This window comes from Equus przewalskii, chromosome 10 (assembly GCF_037783145.1).
Source record: "Equus przewalskii isolate Varuska chromosome 10, EquPr2, whole genome shotgun sequence".
Classification (NCBI taxonomy): Eukaryota; Metazoa; Chordata; class Mammalia; order Perissodactyla; family Equidae; genus Equus; species Equus przewalskii.
In genome coordinates this window covers 3,351,769-3,368,743 of record NC_091840.1, presented here as the reverse complement: position 1 = coordinate 3,368,743, position 16,975 = coordinate 3,351,769, and the positions used below count along the sequence as shown (strand labels likewise).

Here is a 16,975-nt window from a genome sequence, read left to right as displayed (position 1 = left end):
GGACACAGAGAGCAGCCGCTCAGCACAGAATTGCACCCAGCACGTTCCTGGGGATCTGCTGACTTTCCCGTCCCACTCCCTGAAGCCACCAAACACGCCACGATCCGCCAGCTGGAGCCATCACAGCGTCCCCGCCTGCAGTCCATTCCCTTGTGTAAAATCAAGTCGCCTCGTTAAAACGCTTTTCCACCACACACGCAAACCCTGAGGCCCGTGTGGCGGGCGGGCGCGGCCTTACCTGGTAGTGGCAGGTGAGGTCTGTTTCGCTGTAGCACGGAGGCCCCTCAGGGGTCCTTCCTGGAACTTCTTGGGGTGGAGGGCTGCTGGAGAAGAGCAGGGTCAGCAGAAACAGCTTCAGGCTCTCAGAAATGGGTTTTCAACCTGAAGAAAAAGAAAAGAAAAATCATAAATGCTTTTGAAGTAAACATCCATTGTCTGACATAAAACAAGCATCGGTGTTAATAAACAAAAGAGGTCAGCTGTGAAGCCAATTGTCGCCACCAGGAATCCCGTCCCAGGGGAAGAAGAGGAACCGGTGGAGAAAAATCATTAGGACCCTTGTGCCCAACGGCGATTGTGCGCCTGGGCTGCGCCGCCCTCTGGTGCCCTCCCGCCAGCCCTCTTGACGCGGTGCCCCAACCCCAACAATTCTCTGACCCCACGGTGCTGGGCCCACATATCTTGTCTGATGTCCCCTCCTGCTCTCACGTGCCGCCTCACCCAGTTTAGATTCTGGGACCCACTGCTGCCATCACTCCTGCAACCCCCTTGTCCCTCTCTTTTTAAAAGATTCGCCAGGTGATGTCACTCTGCTGATGCATCCCTCCAACGGCATCCTATTTCACCGGAGGAAACATCCAGACTCGCTACAATGGCCTACGAGAGCTTGAACCCAGGTTTGGGGACTCTGAAGCTTACATGGTTTGGGGGGCTCTCTAAGAAAATAAGACAAGACGATGGATGCAACAATAAGATGCATGCTCTTGTACGGGGCTGTGGGTTCGCAGCTTCAAGGTCAATCCTCCTGTGCCCATGGGCCCCTAGGCAGCCCGGGCTCCTGCTGTGCCACTTTCCCCTCCTCCTACCATGCCTCCACCCCCCTGCCCCGCCCCAGGCCTTTACACCCGCTGCTTCTGCACAGATGCTCTTCCCTACGTAACTGGTGGTCTGCCCCTCCCTCCCTGGGGACTGTCCTATGGCACCCTTCCAGGAAGGCCGTCCTGGCCAAGAACACCCCATTCAAAAGGAACCCCATCCCACGGCGCTCCCTCCTCCTTTCCCCATGAACCTCCCCCAGGACTCGTCCGCTAGCACACAGATGCACTTATTTCCTGGGGCCTTCCTTCGCCCCACCCCATGCAAGCACCCTGAGGATGCACTTGGACCTGTTTTACTCAGCACTCCACCCCAGTGCCTGGAACACCCGGCACATAGTTGGAGCTCCCTTAGCATTTGTCGATCGAATGAACAAATGAAAGAATGGCCGAACCCCCACTTTCATTGCCCCGCCTTCACACTTTTGGGTCTATTTAGACCAGTGTCCCATTACCATTCTCCAGAGCGGGATTCCCAGGAAACAGAAGGGGCCGTGGTTTCTGGGTGCCTTGTGGCAGCGGCTGGTTGGGTTCTGTGGGGGTAAGAAGCACCCAGGCCTTGGAAGTCTTTCCCTTCTTGAGTTACTCCAACCTAGTATGTGTGCCATCAGGCAGACGGGGCACAAAGCCCTCGAGGAGAGCCGCGCTGAGCAGCCTGGAGACACTGGCTTTGGGGCAGAGTCCTGAGATCAGGTGGGCCTGGGAGTGGGTGAGCTGTGCCCCCCTCACCCCCAGTGGAAAGTCTCCCAGTGGCGTGTCCCCAGAAATCTCACACTGGAGGTTAAAAAAAGAGAGAAAGAAAGAAAGAAAAAACTACCAGTTTGTTTCTTTCCCTAAAATCCAGTTTCTTAAGGGAGCACCACTCACATTATAAACGGCAGGGCCAACCTCACAGAGCGCCACCAACCGCAGAGAAATGCCCCAACACCATCTGCCTTTTCAGGGACCATCAGTGCCACACGCAGAGCCAGGAGCTGGGCATCCGAGGGGACAGGAAGAGCCCTGAGCTCCAAGAGGCCGCTGGTCAGTAAGAAGTGAGAGGGTGTGATCTGATTCTCCTAGGCCAGTGGGCAGATGCAGTGAGAGGGACGGCCAAGGGAGACGCCAGGGTAGAGGAGAAGGGGCTCCCCAGGGGGAGGGGACCCAGGTGGAGGAGGGTCCAGGTGGTGACCCCAGCTCTGGGGCAGAGAAGGCAGGTAGGCGGTATCTCTTAGAATAAGTGCTGATTCTCAGCAGGCAGCTCAAAAGGCCAGGGCTGGAATTCCCTTTGCACCAGACCCACTGGAACAGGAGCAACGTGGAGATGTGGATGCTGCCCAGCCAGCCACGCAGTCAGCGCCCCTGCGACCTAAACCCCAGGAGGAAAGTGACACAGGAAAGGGCGCAGACAGGGAGGGAGAGGGCAGGACGGGAAATTGAGAGGAGGCCCCACACTCCTGCGTCCCCAGCACACTGATCTTTATTTACGATTCCTGAAATCCAGGCCACCTTCTGCAGGGGCGAATGCCTTGCATTCCCCCACCCACAGGACCAGACGAGTGCACCTGGGCTGACTCTGCAGGCCGCATCGGGAGCCGCCCCCGTGGAGGGTCTTTCCATTTGTGGGTCCTGCACAGCCGGCCTGTCCCACGGCGCCCACTTAGAGGTGGGAATGCAGAGACCGGGACAGGGTAGGGGTTGCTAGCCCTGTGTGCCCCCTCGCCCCCCAGCGAGCAGCCCCAACGCCTCCCAGGGCGGAGAGCTGGGGTCTGGGTGGGAGAGGAGGCCCCGCGGCCCCTCCTGGGCTGCTGGCTCGGGCCCATCGATCGGCCCAGCTTCATTTTGTTTTCCTCGACCAGAGCTGAACGGGAGATCATTTAACAGTTTGCCCCTGATTACAACGGCCCATTTTTCCTTCCTCCGCAGTAGGAAACACCATTCATCACCCATAGCACAGACCACGGCCCCGTGGCCCGGCGCCGCGTGCCCTGCACCCCTGCCCGGCCCCCCAGGTTTCTGGGACCACAGGGTTCATCCTGCCGGTGACCCTAGGCTTTCCGGTGGCCGGGGGAGGAGGGACTGAGGTGGGAGGCTAAAGGCCAAGCAGTGACGTCGCCAGGAAGCCCCTCTCAAGGCCCCCAAGTTTAGCTCCGGATAAAGCGAAGAGAAAAGGGAGAACAGAAGAAGAGCTGAGGGGCGCACTGCACCAGGTGCCCCCATCCCGCCAGCATCCCTCGGGCCCCAGGGACAGGGCCAGAGAGGAGCAGGGCCAGGATGGAGGAGCTGAGAGGGAGGAATGGCAGGCCCAAAAGCCCGCCCAGGGCCAGGAGGCCCAGGGTCAAGGCCACAGCCTCCTCTCCAGATTCCTGGGCAAAGGGGTGGATCTGTCCGGGAAGGGAACTGTGTCTTCCTCATTCCCGGAACCACATTTATTGCACCCCACTGTGTGCCAAGCGCGGTGCCAGGCACCTGCAGTTCCAGCCTTGGCAGGTGCACAGCCCAGCACAGGAGGCAGGCAGGGAGCCTCCAACTGTCGACCTTCGATCTCCAGCCTCCTTGCCCCACCCTGCAGGGAGGGGGGTGGGGAACTCTGAGCCCCATCCCGCATCCCCACCCCACTCACACTCCAGAACCACAGGGTGGAGGGGATGCAGAGGTTTGCTGTCGGCCAGGACTCATCCACACCCCTCCTGCACCTTCAGGATCCAACCCCCTTGCCTTAATGCTGGGGCCGTCACAATAATTTTGGGGTCCATGGAGGCTTAAGTTTCCCAAGAAAGCTGGACCTGGGTGGTGGGGGCCCCAGAAGGACGTGATACTAAGGGGGACCTGGAGCTGGAATATGCAAGGGGTGGTCCTGCCAGGGGTGGGTGCAGGTGGCTGGGCAGGAGTGCTGCCTCCAGGAAGGACTATAACACTCCCACCCCAACCCCCTCCAATAAATAAAGTGTCCCTGGCTGGGGGCCCAGCGCAGCCACTCCAGCCCACGGCAGCTGCTGAACCAACGCAGCTCCCGGCTCTGCTCCCACAGGGGCTGCCTTTGGGGTCCAGCCCCAAAAAGCCTCCTGTCAGACTCTTGCCACTGGGGAGTGAAGATAGAAAAATAAACACCTAGACTTCTAGAAAGTGTTTTCTGCAAAAAATAAGCCAACACACAAATGGGCACAGGCCCCGGGCAGTGGCTCCTGCCGGAACAGACCTCGTGGATGGTAAGGTCATCTGCGCACCCTCAAACTCCAGCCCTCCTGATGAGCAGTTACACAGCCCCTGGCCCTGCGGGGGACTTGCCCCACTCCCTTCTGAGGGCCCCTGTCCTCTGCCCCCTGCAGGGCTGGATCTGTCCTGAGGAGCTGTGCAGAGGGGCTGGCACAGGAGGCAGGGAGTGAGTTGGGAGGGGTGAGGACTTGGTCGAATGATTCTCATCATTGAAGCAGAACTGAACCTGGTCCCCTGAAGTCAAACCTGGTTGGTCTCTGCTCCCAGCTCAGTGTGGTACCCAGTGGATGCTTAGCCAATATCTCTTAAATGAACAAGGAAAAGAGGAAGAAGGAAGCCAAGTCTGGGTGAGCAGTATGCAGTTGAGTAATGCTTGTGATCTAAATTCCTAGCCGACCTGACAACCAACAAGTGGAATTAATTGTCATGACTTGGGTCCATCAGCAGGATGGTCTCTGATACCCAGAGGTGGGGGTGAGGGAGAATGACCTTCACGTTCTACAGGCGAACTAACTGAGCCCCCCAGAGACTCCTCACACTCACAGCTTCTCATGCAGAGAGAGGCCGAACAGCAAAACCTACATTCTGGATTTTCCCCCCAAAATCTCCAAAGAGAACGGCGCCCTTGGATCTCAGGACCCAAGGACAGGATGAGGGTGACAGCAGTCCTTTATACATTAAGGGCCATCTGAGGCAGTGGCTTACTGATGGGATGCGGCAACAGAGAGAAGCAGAGACGTGGCGAGCTGACGCGGAGCCCCTCGTTTTACTGCCCCTCCCTGGGCCCGCGGCGGGCACACCAGCAGGTTTCGGGTGTCAGACAACAGTGCCCCTCTGGGCAGACGTGGCCCCGCAAGTGCACGACTTGAACTCCAGAGCCATTGTCACTGGCTCAGGCGTCTGGGAACAAGGGGAACAGGGCACATACTACCCCGCTATCCGTGACAGCCTGGGCCACTTCCCTGGAGACCTCGGGGTGTGAAGAACTGTCAGCAGATTCTCCTCCAGCCCCATCGCTTACGGGCTGTGTGACCTGGGACCAGCTGAACATCCCGGATCCTTCCCCCCACATCCGCTCATACGAAGAGCCGATGACATGCCGATGCAGACCCAGCAGCCCGGCATTCCATGAGCTGCAACAGTGACAGTCCATAGTCTCTGGAATGTCACCTGGCCTGCTCCCTGCCGGCGGCACAGGGAAGGTACGTGCTGAAGGGCATTGCACTAACTCAGAGCTATGTTCCCACCTGATGCCTCAGGAGCCAAATCCTCTCAGGCCCCAGAGCTGCAGGCCTCGTCGTAAAGGTCAGATCTGGGCCCCCAAGGAGCCGCTAAAGGGGGCCGGACGGAATCCAGTGTCTCGGACTCTGGGGAAGGTGTGCTCCCCACTTCTTACCACGAAGATACTTCCAAAGGAGCCTGAGATCTTCAGAAATCAAGTTTTGGGTTTTTGTTGTATTTTATTTGCTTGCTTTAACGAAGATATTAACATCACCAGAGATGTGCCTGCATTCGGGTTTGGCTTCCCCGAGGGACGCAGGAAATGGCATCTGCAAATCCCCAGGGACTCAACTTGCCCATCTTAGAATTGGGCCTTTTTCCCCAAACCACAGCTTTGCTGGTTTGTGTCACTGCAGAGGGAGGACCTTTTTTTCCTTCCGGTTCTGCCTGGCAGAAAGTAGAAGAAATTCAGAGTAACGGCAAGGATCTGCCATAGGAACAGAGAACAGACTGATGGTTGTCAGAGGCGGGGGTGGGGGTGGACAAAATGGGGGAAGGGGGTCAAAATGTGCAAACTTCCAGCTATAAGATGAATGCGTCCTGGGATGCGATACAGAGCGTGGCGACTGTAACAATACTAGGTTGTGTATTTGAAAGTTGCTGAGAAAGTAGGTCTTAAAAGTTCTCATCACAAGAAAAACAATGTGTAACCATGTGAGGTGATGGATGTTAACTAAACATTGTGGTGATCATTTCACAATGTATACATATATCAAATCATTATGTCATATACCTTAAACTAATACAAAGTCTGTGTCAATTATATCTCAATAAAACTGGAAGGAATTCAGGGTAATGGCAGGCATTGCATTTTTTTTAAAACCATCAAAACATCCAAACCAAACCAGCTCATCCTACAAACTGCACCAGCTCCTCAGGACCTGGAGCCCTCGGCAACGTGCCCACTTCGCGGTCCAGCAAGGTGCTGTTTTCTTTCCTTATTCTTCTCTGAAGCCAGCTCCTCCCTGTGTGCCGCCATCCTTCTCCTACCTTTCTCTTCGGTCCCTCTCGGGGCACCTCTCAGGGATGATGGCTTTGTTCTCTCCAGTTTCTCATCACCCCGATTCCTCCTCGTTCTCTGCTTCCCCCAAAATATAAGCTAACAACCAAACTCGGAGCTTAAAATGGAACCCAAGCTAAGAAGGCAAAACGTGCTATTTCTTCCACCAAGAGCAACAACACGCAGCACTTCGTTTCAGTGGTAAAGATTATAGGGAATATTTAATATTCTGAATAAATGATCTCCTCCTCCCATTTTTAAACTGCTCTCGTGAAACCAGCTTTGTTCCCGACTCTCCTCATGCCTTATGAATCCTCTCTCCGGTAAAAATAATTTGAGTTTTATTATTCTGGCATCTAGTGCTAGGGAGCCTGTGACAATTTTATCGTAGCTCTGCTTTCTCTTCTTTTCCTTCTTTTTTTTTAACTACCAATGTCTTTTAATAATACAGGGTACCTTGAGGTATTGTTGAAATGTTACATTATTCAACGCATCCAAGAGGAACGGGAAGGGCCTTATGCAATTTCTGCGTCCCCCGCGCTGTGTTTAAAGCTTGCGAAATGGAGGGGTGTAATTTGGGAAGCAGTTTTCCCCAAGGTCGGGGAAGGAATTTCTGGAGGAGCAGCTGGAGGCTGTGCGACCCTAGTAATAACCAGGCTCGACCTAGGGGCCCAGAACCCCTGCCCCTGAGGCTGGGACCAGTGGCCGAAGGACTCCAGGCCCCAAACCAGTAATGTTCCCCAAACCCAAGAGAAGGGCAGCCCAGCTATGGCTGGGTGGCTTAGGCTGCTTGGGTTCCAGCAGCTCTTGATGAGAGGCAGTTGCCAAGGGTATGGTCCAAAGCATCCTCAGGCTGTCCAGCCCATCTGCCCCGCCTCCCCTACCAAACCAGCCAGGTTCCTGCATCTAGGAATGGACGACTCGAGAATGGTTAACGAGGCCTGCTTCAGTCACTGGGGGGACTTCAGGTCAGCTAGTGCCTGTGTTCTGGCGATTCCTGTGCTCAACATCCATCGAGTCCCTCCTATGCTAGATGCTGGGGATACAGATGAGAATGCCACATGGACCTGTCCCCAAGCAGCCTGCAGTATAGAGGGAGAGATGACAAACCAAATATCCCAGCAGAGGTGGGATAAGGGCTCACATGAGATGGCAAGTGCCACAGGACAGACTTTAGGTCTGCTCGGTGGCGTGCTCTTGGCACCCAGAACAGTGCCTGGCACACAGCAGGCGCTAACTGAGCATCTGGGTGAGCGATGAACGAATGGACGGAGTGCAGTGAGAGAGACGGTGAAGGAGGGGTGGAAACCCAGCAGAGGCGCCTCACTCATCTCGACGGGGGTTCCAGCTTCCCGGGTGAGGTGACCCACCCTGGAGGGAGTCTTAAAGGTCCAAGGAGGTGGGGGGGGATGGGAGGGGACAGCATATATGGAGCCACGCCACGAGGAACAGGTGCCATGTCTTCCAGGGGGTGCAAATAACGGAGCAGGAGGTTTGCGATGCATATGCTGGGAGACGAGACTGGCCACACAGGTCTGGAACGAGCTCGTGACACACCTTGAACACCAGTCCAAGGACTTTAAAGGGCCACTTGAAGAATTTTAAGCGGGAAACTATGCATATTTGTGTCTTGGGAAGTGCCACTGTGGATGGGTGGAGGTGTGAAAACCAAGCAGGAATCACCTGGGAGGGAGCTGCCGGGATCACAGGAGAAATGAAGACTCGGGAAGGGGCGGGCGGAGACGGCTTGAGTGCAATGGACAGGACTCAGGGGAGGCTGTGGCGAGGGGCTTCGGCTGGGTGGACCATGTCGTTTCTCAGTACACTATCTCATTATGACCCCCTTTACCTCTTTGTGCATGTAAACAACTACAGAGCATGGTTTTTCTAGGCTTGTGGGGTTGAGTTCAGATTGGACGCGTTGCACGCACAGCCCCTGGGATGTCCGGGGCCGTATTTGGTAGGTGGTTAGCTGCTTGGGTCTAAAGTTTAGGAGATAGTCTTGTCTGCTTTGGGGATCATGGGAGCCCACCTCCAGACAGCCCCTATGATCTCGCCTCCTGCCCCCTTGTGCAGTCCCCTCCCACACTGTACCAGGGCTGGCCTGTGTATCCACCAGGACGCAGCAGAGGTGCTGGTGCACCAATTCCGAGATTAGGTCATAAAACACATCATGACTCCATCTTGCTCTCTCTCTGGAGGAAGCCAGCCGCCATGTCATGAGGACACTCGGACAGCCATATAGAGAGGTTCACATACAAGGAAGTGAGGCCTCCCCCAACAGCTGTGGCACGAGCTATCCAGGAAGCAGGCCCCCCAGCCCCAGTGGGGCAGTCCGATGCTGCTGCCCAGGCCAACATGCTGACCGCAGCCTCGTGAAAGACGCAGAGCTAAAAGCCCCCAGCTAGGCCGCTCCCAGATGTCCGAACCCCAGAAACTGTGAGCTAATAAGTGATTGCTGTTTGAAGCCACTGAGTTTTGGAGTAATCTACTACACAGCAATAGGTAACTAATACAGGAATTACAAAAAATGTAAATAGTGGCTGAAACCATGGGCAAGGATAAGAACCAAGTGAAAAGATGGGATGAGACAAGAGAACAGGTGGTGAGGGGTCCCCCTGGGACACACCAGGAGTTAGTGGGTGGGAGAAAGAAGCCTGTGAAGAGGGACAGGCGGAGCCCCAAGGAAGATGAGACTGCAGAAGAGCACAGAAGTCCAAGGAGGAGCGTTTCCAGAAGGAGAGCATCAGATGCTTCAAAGAGGTCCAGGAGGAGCAGACTTCTGAGGGACCAAATTCCCCCTCCCCCTCCCGTGAGAGCTCTCGCTTGCCGCTTCCTTGGGAGACTGCTAGCTCCCTCGCATCTCGGCCTCACCTGGAAATCACGTCTCTGAGGAGAGGCCTTCCCTGAGCTCCTGAGCTACCATGGGACCCATGCCAGGTCCCCGTCACTCTTGTAGCTGCCTGTTCTTCTCCTTCGTGGTACTTCTTGCCAATTATAATTACGTTTTTGTTTGTTTCTGTACTCAACTGTGGTCTATGGGGGTTGGGAAATACCTGCTTTGTTCACTACTGTAGCCCGGTGCCCAACACATACTGGGTTCTTGAATATCTGCTGGCTGAATGAATGATTGAGAGAATAAATAGAAAGACCCAAATCCTGAGTCTCACCTAGTGCCCAGGTTAACTGATGGACAACCCACCCCCACCCACCTCCACCCACACACGCCTGGGTGGCAGGGCCCCTCGCTGTGAAGGAAAACACAGCCCGGATGGGGAGGAGGTGAGGAAAAAGATAAGACTCTCAAGGGGACCCAGGGGGGCTCTTCTCACGCTTCTAAACATGGGGAAGAGTCTGGAGGAAGCCCAAGAGACCGCCATGCCTTGGGCCAAACACCTCCAGATATTCAGCCAGCCTGGACAGCCTGTGCCACACGGTGCCAGGTGGTGGGAACCAGGGGACATCCTCTGTGGTCCCTCGGCAGTTCAGAGTCTAGTGGGGACACGCGGTACAGGGAGGTGAGCGCAGGGCTGGAAACAAGGCAGGGAGCGGGGAGGGAACAGGGGACAGGAAGGAGGGTGCAGGAAGGGAGAGGAGAGGCCAGAGGGCAAGGAGGCAGGAGAAGGAGGAGGGAGGTGGGGATGGGTGGGGGCACAGAGGAGGTGGGGGAGGGACGCAGGGGGCGGGGACACCTGAAGACTAGGCCCAGGGGGCAGGGATGGGGACGCAGGAAGGTGGGTAGGGGTGCAGAGGGTGCTGACGCGGGGAGGGGGCACAGGGAGTGGGAATGGGGTGCGGGCAGCGGGAGGGGGTGGCGGCTGGGCCCCCGCGCTGTGCTCCGGGCGCCGCCTGGACCGGGCAGATAGCGCGCGGTCGCGACGGCGCTGCTTCCCGCTTATCTCGGCGCCGCCTGAGCTGCGCGGCGGAAACCTGGCGCTCGGTAATAGGATTTTGATGTTGAACAGCAGACGTTTTCTCCGAGACTGGCTTTAGGTCACAAATGGAGGGGACCGCCACCTTAATAGGTTCTAACTTTCGTAAGGTGGAGAGAAACCGAGAGGGCGGGAATGGAGACTCCTGGAGCTCCCTCCCCGGGACGCTGCAGGGCCCGCTCACGGAGACTGGGAGACTGGCGTTTCTGGGAGACTGGCGTTTCGGGGCACCGGTCCCTCAGGTGGTGTGACAGGCGCGCCCTGGAGTTCAGAGTGGGGCGTTGTTGCTTCTGGGTCACAAAAGGGGCTGGGCCTGGGTGGAGATTCATTCCTTGGCTTCCCGGTACAGGAACAGGAACGACAGCCTCCCCCGAAGGCCTCTTTCGGACCTAGGGTCTTGGGAAGTCGCCCTGAGACCTCCATCTCTGCTGCACACTCACCAGTCTAGGGGTTTGCTGCAGCCTGGCTGCATCTCCTAGGTGTGTTAAATGCCCCCCTCCCTGGGCAGGAGTCACACAGTTCCAGCCTGAGTGTTGGGGAGATAACTCACAATGGTAACATGCTTTAAAGAAATACACTGTTAGCTACTGTAACATTCACTTTGCACAAACATTCGTAGAGAATTCCCGGGAGGGCCCTGCTCTGGGAGATTCTAGCCACCGGAGAAAGCTGCCTGGTCCTGGTGTGGGCGCCGGTCCTCGGCTGTCCCCAGCTGCCCTGAGCCCAGGAGGAAAGCAGGGGCAGACCGCAGCAAGAAGGATTTAAGGCAGGAACAGCATAGCACAGAAGGATTTTTTGGCAGGACACGGCTTTGAACCCCTGCCCAGGGCAAGGTGTCCCATGGCCCTTTCTTGACAATCTGGGTCACAGTGATGCCCACCTCTGAGCATGGAGGTCTCTGATGTTCACAAGATTGTTGCATGAATGCCAAATGCCCACCTGCCCCCCAGGGGTCTGGAAGCTCTTGAGGACAGCACCTGCCATGCTGAGGGACATGGATCTTCCTGGGTGGCCTGAGTGTGACCTGCAAGGAGGCAGGGCGATGAGCCGATGACTTTGCCCAGCCCTTTTCCTGGGTGGACTCCTCTCCTGGCTGCCTGCCCCTTTGCTGCCCCTCAGAGCTGGGCCGTTGGCTCAAAGGAGCTGGGCTGTCAGGGGCCTGCTCTGCTTGAGGCCGTCGTGAGAATCCTGCTGAGGCTGGAGCTTCAGTCCTGGGCTCTCCAGCTGCATCGCGTCACCCACCCGGCTGCTTCAGCAGCCCCCGCCAGATCAAGGAGCTTTCTGGAGCGATGGGAAAGCTCCATATCTCAATTCAGGTGGTGGTTAGACACGTGTACACATTTCTCAAAACTCCTTAGACTGTACTAAGATATATACACTTCATAACATGTAAATTACTCTCCATTTTTAAATTAAAAAATAAATCACCTCCCGGATTGACAATAGATCTTGAGTCAGAGCCACTCTTTCAAGTCCCTAAGGCTACATGGGGCTGCACAGCATTTCGACTGGCCAGAGTCAGCGACAGGAGCCAGATCAATACGTCTGGGAAGAAGCAAATCAGTACAATGATACTGCAGGTGTCCCACATTCGGGGCTGGGAGACTTGCCCCCAGGGGCCTCCAGCAGTGGCAGGAAGGCCACAGCCATCAGCGTTCCACCTTTGTCATCGGCTCTCTTGCAGTGGGAAGAGAAAGGGAGGGCGCACGATGACACAGGAAAGTGTCCTCACCCCAGACCCACTGGCTGCCTTGCACGCATGGAGCAGGGACAGGAGTCCACGACCGGCCTCCTCTGGTCAGCACCAGGTAGGGATGGACAGGGTGCACGGTTGGTGGTATTGAGAGGTGCGCATGCAGAGCAGTCCAGGTGGGGCACACCTGCAGCCTCTCCCCTTCCCCTCTGGAGCACAGTGGCCACCCCATCAGCCACCAAGCAAACACCAGAGTCTGCCCAAGACCTCCCCAGGTCAAAAGAGGTGGCTGCAGGACTACAGAGGCGTCCCCTCTCTGTCTGGCAGTGACAAGGCCCTGGTCTCGGACAGGCCCCCCTGGAAGCAGCAGATGGTGAGGCCAATGTGCAGGAAGGCTCGGGAAGGTCATGGTCAGAACAGCTGTTGATGCTGAGGAGCAGATGAGGGCGGACGGGGGAGAAGCGGGATGGGGAAGCAGGGGCCACCACACCTGCTTCCCTCTCCGAATCTGCTTTCCTGGCAAGAGGCTCCTCCCCACCTCCTGCTCTGTCTTCTGGGTGTGAAACAGGCCGAGGTCTGGCATAGAGGAGGCCTCCCTACAAAGCCCAGGCTGACTCGGAGCCCACTGTGGCCTTCAGTCTGCTTTCCCCGAGCGACCCTGGCCGTTACACCTGCCTTCTTGGGACCTCATTTGCCTTCTAAGCTCCTTTGGGCAGCATTCTTACTACCCAGCAGGTGAGCTTCAGCTCATGTGGGGCTCCATGAGGAAAGGAAGACCTTCCCAGGAGCAGCATGGCTTGGCGAAACTAGCAGTACCCATCAGAAAGAGGCTGAGGCCACTGGAGACACTGACTCCATTCATCTACCCATCCATCTCTCCATCTGCCGTCCATCCATCTGTGTGTCCATCCACCTATCCATCCATTCACCCATCCACTCATCCGTCAACCCATCCATCCATCCCTCCAACCATCCATCCATCCATCCATCCATCTATCCACCCGCAAAGTAATCCCCATGAGAGGAGGAAAAGTCCCAGAACAGGGGCAGGGGCAGGAGGGCAGTGCTACAAAGACTGAAAGGTGGGGTGTTTACAAGTCTGGCCTTGGGAGTTCGATAAACCTGGACTGAAATCCTAGCTCACCTGTCACCATCCCTGGGTGAGTGACCTAATCTTTGTCAGCCTCAGTTTGCTCACTTACAAAGTGGGGTAATAACAACTCCCTTATTGAGTTACTGTGAGGAGCAAATACAGAATGCTTAGTTTAGTGACTGGTCCACGGTGAGCACTAAATATCGGATGGCTGCCGTCGTCCTCTGTCATCATCAGATCAGACAGCGCTCCTCACCGACCACGGGGTATATGTTAAGACTCTACTTAGCTTCACGCTTTAGCTTTGTGCCCTTTGCCATATGACTCTGCAGTTTTTCCTACTGAAGAGGTGGAGTCTCTTTTCCACCCTATAAAATCTGGGCTCAGTCGTGTGACTTATTTGGTCAAACAAATGAGGCAGAAGAGATGGTGAGCCGTTTCCAAGCCGGGGCCGGAAGAAGCCTTGTATGTTCCCACTCGTTCTTTTGTGCCTCTGCCTTTGCCACGGTTGGGCCCCTGGTCCCAGGACAGGGATGAAAGACACATGGGGCAGAGCTGCCCCACTCACTGCAGCCTGGAGCCGAGCCACTGAGTCAGTCTGCAGGCCCATGAGGGAGCCCAGCCAAGACCAGCTGACCCCCAACTGTCCCACAGGCTTGTGAGCAATAAAAAAATAGATTATTGTTTTAAGCAACTGACTGTGGAGGTAGTTTGTTCTGTGGCAGTAGCTGACGGATAGGCCTTCCCCCCGTCAACCTCCTTATCCTCCTCCCCCTTTCTCCATGTCAAACGACGTTACGTGGCTGCTAGCTGTGTGTCCCCTGCAAAGCCAGAAAGGGAGAGACTCCTGCAAGCAAATCATGTGAGGCCTCAATTGCCCGCCTGCCGCCGCTGCCTCCTCGTGGAAACAAGGGTGTGACATCACCGCTGCAGCTCGGGAAGAGGAACAGCCATTGAGAGAGCTCCGGCAAGGCTGCCCGCAGCCTGGAAACCCAGACGCCAGGGCTGGGGATTTGTCTGTCTGTCTCCCTGTCTGTCTGTCTACTTTTAAATCGAGGTAATGCAGTTTTCAGAATCTCCGGAGAGCGGGCTCTCGGATGGTGGGGAAGAGGAGAATTTGTCCTGGAAGCCACCGTAGGAGGAGATGAGGCCCACGAGGGAGGGTGCTGCTACTCTTCCCTGCGAGCGTTCTGGGATTCCCCATGGTGCCCCAAATCCCCTCCTGTCAGGCCCGCTGCCGAGGGGCTCAAAGGTCCATTCTCCACGCCTATGACAATAAAAACCAAAATTGGGTCAAACCTGCAAGGTATTATCTTCCTCTGAGCTGCTGAACGCACAAGAGTAATGAGGTTGGTGAAGCAGCATCCCCCGGCCAGCCTCGCGAGGTGCTCTGAAGACAGTGTAGCCGGTTAGGGGTGGGCTCAGGCCCCCGGCCCCACCTCCACCTGGCGGGAGGAAGGTCATGTGGGCTCTTCATCTTGCTGATACCAGAAGACTCTCTGGCCACAGAGACTGGGCATCTCTTCCTGCCTGTGGAACCCTCACAGCTAGCAAGGAACAGGGATGTCCAACGGTTCCAGGGAACCAGACCCACCAAGGACAGGCCACTTTTGTTTCTGAGTCCCCTCCCATGCCAACTCTGGTCCCCATCGACAGACACGAGTTTGAACCTGTAAGAGCTGAGGGACTGAGGATTCGCTCGAGCCCGGCCCCCTCCCTCTATGGGATCCTGGCATTTAACTGTCCTAGACACAACGCCAATGCCTTGAATTTGCATAGTGTGCCCTTCTCCTTATAAATTATGGATTTGTATTCCGTGTGCACGCACACACCCCGCCAGGAACCCATCCTTCAAAGCTTCACTGTCAACGGGCGTCAGATTGGCCCTGTCATTTCAGGTTAGACGGTATTTATAACTGACCTGTCCCATCACTCGGAGTTATTCTTAGAAACCACCCTGCCTCGTCTCAAGGGAGGGGAGAGGGAGAACGGGGGGACAAGTGAGGTGAGATTTCCTTCCAGAACCGATTTTATTCTCTATTTATGTGGCAGTCATTATTAAAGCAGTGGGTGGGGCATGTTGGCAAAGCTGTGGACATGCCAGTGTCACCGGCTGGGGTGCAGGGAGAGCAGGGGGAGGTCAGAGAGCCCACATCATCGCCCCCATTCTCAGGCCATGTGGCCACCAGGCATGTCCCAGGGAGCCTCCGTGTCTCCGTCTGTAAAATGGGGCTGGTTTAACCTGTTTATCGGGCGTGGGAGAAGAGAAGGAGCTTAGCCACAGGAAAGGGCTTTTAAAAAGTCAGACTGTATTCTAGCACCTGCTACAATGGCACTGAACCTTAAGGCCGTCAGGCTGAGCGAAATAAGCCAGTCGCAAAAGGGCAAACACGATGCAATTCCACATACATGAGGCACCTAGACTAGTGAAATCCATAGACAGAAGGTAGGATGGTGGCTGCCAGGGGCTGGGGAGGGATAGGGAGCTAGTGTGGAATGAGGACAGAGCTCCAGTTTGGGAAGATGACAAAGTTCTGGAGACGGATGGTGGTGATGGTTGCACAACATCTGGGACTGTACTTAACGCCACTGAACTGTACATTTAAAAATGGTTAAAAAGATAAATTTTGTTATGTATATTTTACCACGATAAAAAGTTGTCAATGTTTATTATAAAAATGCAAAATGATATTATAAGGGTTCCCTTGTAGGTCCAGTAGGAAAGCAAACTTTACGAGCATTTTTATCTCACGCTTCCACCCTCGAACTCAACACCTCTTTGGACAGTGGGGTCTCTGCTGCCCCGCGGGCTCCCACCTTGCCTGTGAACTGGAGAAAATGGGATTCTGCTCCCGGTTCTTGCCTGCTCCTGCCTTCACCATGACTGCTCACGCTGCTAGAAGCACAGATTCTGCTCCCGTGCACGGAACGCAGATTGTGAGAGCCAGGCCGGCTCTCCTGGCTCCCCGCCCCTTCTGATGAAGATCAAGCAAACCAGTGCCCCTTTGCCTATGAGCCAGTATGCGCCAGCGAGAGCGTCTGCCGACCTCTGGAGCTGTGGGTCCGGCAACAGTATCACATGAGCCACATCTATCATTTCACATTGTCTAGTGGCCATATTTTTAAAAAATTGAAAAGAAATGGGTGAAAGTAATTTTTATGATTTTTTAACTTAGCACAATATACTCAAAATACTATCATTTCAACATGTGATCCATATAAAAAAGAGATTTCACATTGTTCGTCCTGCGTCCAGCCTTTGGGATCTGGTGTACATTTTACACGGACAGCACACCTCAGCCCAAAGACCTGCCACATTTCTGCGCCCAACAGCCACATGTGGTCATGGCTGCCATATTGGACGGTGCTGCTCATCCATGTCGTTCCTCCAAGTCTTGCAGCCCCACGAGCGAGGAGAAGTGGGACCCACTGTGTTTGCAGTGGTCCACCAGGAAAATTGGGTGAGAGGGAACAGGGACGCCCGGACCCGGAGCCGACGAGCGGGAAGGATGGACCTCTGCCTGGCTCCCACGGCCTCCTCCACGGCTGGCCGGCAGAATGCAAGCTCTCTGAAGGAGGGAGGTTGCTTTATGGAATCCAGAAGGCTACGGGGTTCAACAGGGGCTCCTGGCCTGGGACAGGGACACAAAACCCCAGAGGTAGAATCCAGCAGAGCCCTGTCCTCAC

General features: G+C 55.6%; 1 protein-coding gene across 17 annotated transcripts in view; it reads right to left on the bottom strand.

Annotated features, from left to right (window-relative positions):
- The window catches only part of RBFOX3 (RNA binding fox-1 homolog 3), a 510,574-nt gene that overhangs the window by 331,606 nt on the left and 161,993 nt on the right, over nt 1-16,975 (bottom strand). For all 17 annotated transcript variants that reach the window (XM_070559786.1, XM_070559784.1, XM_070559781.1 and 14 more), the window contains one exon: nt 239-381. The gene's annotated coding sequence lies outside the window, so the exon portion shown is untranslated. The remainder of the gene's footprint in view (nt 1-238; nt 382-16,975) is intronic.